Below are 4705 nucleotides of genomic sequence, written 5' to 3'. Positions count from 1 at the left end.
AATTCCTTGGTTACGAGCACATTTGCAAACATTCCATAGGAAAATGAACCAAAGATGCACACACTGAGGGTGAGGAGGGCCCTACCCTTCGGAGCAGGACCAAGTCCCTCTGAAGTTTGATTTTAACTCCATTCTTCCTAGAGGGAGTCAGGTGGAGAGAAAGCCATTCGAGATTAGGCTGAGTGCAGAAAAAAGGGAGCCGAGCTCATAAAACTAGTGTCACTCAGTCTGTCACTTGCTATACTTCATGGGTGAATCAGAGGAGGATGGACTCCGTTTTGCTGATTGATGGCCTACTGTTCCATTAACGGTGTCAGAGGGATGGCTCCAACAGCCTTGGACCAAGACTTGGAAGATTGTGTTCTGACCTTGGCCTACAGTTAGGGTAATGAGATACTTTGTTATTCAAATGAGGACACTTTTGAGAGTGCAAGGGAGCCCTTTAATAATTATTATGTAACTATGTGTGGAAACGGGACTGTTGTAGAAAAACTGGTGCATGGTGTCCCCCCCCTCCACCGCCCCAACACCCCTACTGCATTGGTCTCGGGTAAGTCACTTAACTTCTTTGGCCTCAGTTTTGTCGGTTTTATTTTATTTTATTATTATTTTTAAAGATTTTATTTATTTATTTGACAGAAAGAACATGAGAGAGGGCATAAGCAGCAGGGAGGGGCAGACAGAGAGGGAGAAACAGACTCCCTGCTGAGCAGGGAGCCCGATGTGGGGTTCAATTTCCAGGACCCCAGAATCATGACCTGAGCTGAAGACAGACACTTAACCAAATGAGCCACCCAGGCGCCCCAGTTTTGTCAATTTTAAAACAATAAAAAACACCCATCCTGTCTGTCTCACAAGGATGTGAGGCTCAAGGAGATAATAAATGTGGAAAGTGTTTTGAAAATAAGGAATCAGGGACGCCTGGGTGGCTCAGTTGGTTGAGCGGCTGCCTTTGGCTCAGGTCATGATCCCAGCGTCCTGGGATCGAGTCCCACATCGGGCTCCTTGCTCAGCGGGGAGCCTGCTTCTCCCTCTGCCTCTGCCTGCCACTCTGTCTGCCTGTGCTCATGCTCTCTCTCTCTCTCTAACAAATAAATAAATAAAATCTTAAAAAAAAAAAAAGAAGAAAATAAGGAATCACTTCACAAATGTATAGGTTGTTTCTGGATATTCAAAAAGGACCTCAAACGTGGGTAAAGGGGTGAAGGGGGTCAAAAGTTACAAAATTCCACTTAGAAAATACTAAGTCCTGGGGATATCTCGTACATGGCTATTACTGTGTGACTATGGGTAACTCTATTGTCTGTTTGAAAGTTGCTGAGAGAGATCTTAGAAGTTCTTATCACAAGAGAAAAATTATAACTATGTGTGGTGATGGATGAGAACTAGATTTGTTGTGATCATTTCACGATATTTACATATATTAAATTATTGTGCACCTAAAACTAATATAATGTCATATGTCAAGTATATCTCAATAGAACCAGAAAAAATAAAAACATGAGAGAGAAAGGAATCTGCAAATAGCATTTTTAGTGATCTGTATTATTTTTTTCCAAATTAAATGAATTATTTTTTAAAAAGGAGCCCTGAGAGTTAGCCCTCCTTAATAGTGCTCAACCCTGCAAACAAGCTCTAAGAGCTCCAATTTTGGATTACAGGTAAACTGCCTCATTATTATTGTCCTAGCCCTTATATGCCTGTGGAGCCAAAGCCATTACTGGATTTGTCTTTTGGTGCGAGGAGGAGCGATATCCACCCGATGGGAGAGGTTATACAACGTCTCCATTTTCTTCTCTTGGTCAGGGACTTAAGAAGAAGAAATTTTCTTACCAGTGTTTTGAGACGCTCCTAACCACAGTCACAAGAATTAGCATCAGAAAAACGAGGAATGGCATCCAGTCTGAGGTTTCAGTGTGGTTTTTAAAACGTTTAGAAAATGAGTAGATACCCAAGCTCGTCTGTCCCTGCTTATAACTATTTTGGTGGTCTCTAAGTGGTAATAATTGAAATATTATTGCTTTTGTGCTATATAATTTCCCCATAACACAATGCCTAAATATATTCCCCTCAGGTCCATTGGAAGATAGTTGCTGCAAGTGTGGGCTATGGCAGGTTCTGTGTCTGTGACCACATAGGATCGGAGGGGGATGCTCTCTTCAAGGATCCCTGGGCCCCAGCACCTGATAAAGTCATCGCTGCAAACACTGATCTTGACTTAGAGATAGAAGCTGGGGATTTAAGGTCAAACTTAATGCATATATATATATACACACACACATGTGTGTGTATATACATATATATATTTAAAGTCAGACTTGTTATAATTACATGGTTGGAAGCACAGTGTGCTTGGAGCCAAATGTTGATTAATGTTAATTTTAGGGTAAACAGAGGGAGAGAAAGACAGGAAAAGCCAGTGGACTCCAAAGCTAAAAATATTCTTGAGTTGAGACTCAGCATCTATGGGTGTACAACCTGATAATTACTTCTGAGCAGTGATTACCTGTTGTTATATAATTAACCTCGAGGTCCATCTGGACGGCTGGAGCTTTCCTCCTGGAACACACCAATCGCTGTGATTCATAGACCACTGAACTAAATCCAGAAATGCCCGCACACCAAGTGACTCCACGCTGCTTGTTTCAGAACAAGTGTCTCCTCTTTCTGGAATACAAGAGGGATATTGTTCATTAGAGACTAAATCTGTTGGTAAGGTAAGAACCGTGCAGCGTGGTAGATCTTTGTGTTGCTGAGGGTGATGGGATTTGGAAGGGAGACACAGAAACTTTCAGCTTAGTTTAATGAAGGCCACTTGAAGAGCCTTCCCGTCCTAGAGCACTTTTCTCTGTTTCACTTGGGAAAACCTAGAAAAGAAAACGTTAGCAGCCCTTCAGCATTCTGGCACTGATGACTACAAGCTGTATCCAAAATAAAGAGAAAGTGAGAGACCCAGGGAGACAGAAGAAGGATCTTTAAGTCTGTGAATGTGGAATGAAACTGAATACTTTAGAACCGGGTTACAAAGAAGGCGGGGGGCGGGGGGTGGTGGCTAGGGAGGAGGGGAGAATACTGAGCCTGCTTCTCTTTTAGACATCCCCTGACACTTGGAGAGACCAGGATCAATTCTACCCAACGGATTTAATTCATCTTCAAGAACAGAAATTGTTGGTGGCTTACCCACAGCTCTTCTCCCTTTTGTGCTTATTAACAGAACCCTTGTTTTATTTGGATAATCCACCCTCCTGACGACAGCCAGGCAGATCAGTCATGGTCATCCCATGTCCCTTCCAGGGGCTGGTTTAGGCAAGAGCATGTGGTGCAGTTTTGCCTGGTGAGACGTGAAAGAATGTCTGCTGGGAGATGAAAGCACCTGGCAAAGGTTGTTTTTTTTTTTCTTATAAAATGAGACCACCAGGAAGAGGCAGGCCCCTTTAGCTCCAGCCGGATGTAAGTGCTTGCCTGTGGTGCTAGGGGCCGCCATCTTGCTTCCGTGAAATGAGCTAGCTTGAATACCTGCCAACCTCTGGAGGAAGGCAGAGCTGAAAGACAGGAGGAACTTTGCTCATGGATGAGGTCAGGGAGCCCATGAATTAACTGACCTTGGAGTTGCCCTGCGTTGGAACTCTGTACTGTGTGAATACCTCCCTGGTTGCTTAAGGCAGTTGAGTCAGGGGTGTCTTTGTCCTAGCAGATGAAAAAACATCCCAGCTGAAGCAGTACTTTATTAGAAAAGTTACATATCTTTTATAACAAATCCATTTCTTGGCACATATTAGGAGTCTCAAGTCCTTTGGAGTGGTCTTCTACATCCCACTTTGGGCCATGCTCAAGATTAGTAATAACAACCATCATAACAAACTCAAAACTTGTTTAAGCTATGAATTTTCCAATGTACTTTTACATTGACCCTTGCAAGGCAGGTAAGATGAATATTATTATTATTATTATCCTTTTTTTTTTTCCTCCAAGATAAGAAAGCAAACACAAGGAGGGCGAATGATTTACCTGCTGCATCTAATGACACGATTATGATGGAGCTAGGATTAAAACAAACAAACAAACAAACAAACAAAAAACCCTAAGTCTGGCCAAGAGAAATGTTTTGATAGTGAGAAAAAGTAAATGGAGAAAAGGATTAACAAGCATGGACTTTGGAGGCCGCCGGAACTGGGTTTGAATTCCCAGTGTACTTCTTGTTAATATCGTAGCCTTAGACAAGTGACTTAAATCTCTCTATCTGTCCTTTAGCTTCCACATCTGTGAAATCCTAATGATGAAACACAAATCACCAGGACATTTCAAGAAATTAATGTAAAAATGTATTCAGGGCATGTGGGTGGCTCAGTCTGTTAAGCGTCTATCTTTAGCTCAGGTCATGATCTCAGGGTCCTTGGATGGAGTCCTGCCGGCTCATCGAGGAGCCTGCTTCTCCCTCTCCCTCTGCCCTTCCCGCCCCGCCCCGTTCATGCTTGCCCTCTTTCTCTCACTCTCTCATGCTCTCTCTGATAAATGAGTAAAATCTTAAAAAAATTAAAAATGTATTTAAAGTACTGAATCTGGTGTTTGGCACATGACAGGTTTCCCTCCCCTAAATATTACTTACCCGTTACTGGAAGAAATTGTGGTTACTCCAAACTTGCTGCTTTGTAAAGATGAAATGGGCAACCCCAAGTCCCAAATAAGGCAAAGGATGAGATGGAAC

Source organism: Lutra lutra, chromosome 3, assembly GCF_902655055.1.
Source record: "Lutra lutra chromosome 3, mLutLut1.2, whole genome shotgun sequence".
Classification (NCBI taxonomy): Eukaryota; Metazoa; Chordata; class Mammalia; order Carnivora; family Mustelidae; genus Lutra; species Lutra lutra.
The sequence above is the reverse complement of the archived record's forward strand: the minus strand, read 5'-3'. Positions refer to the sequence as shown.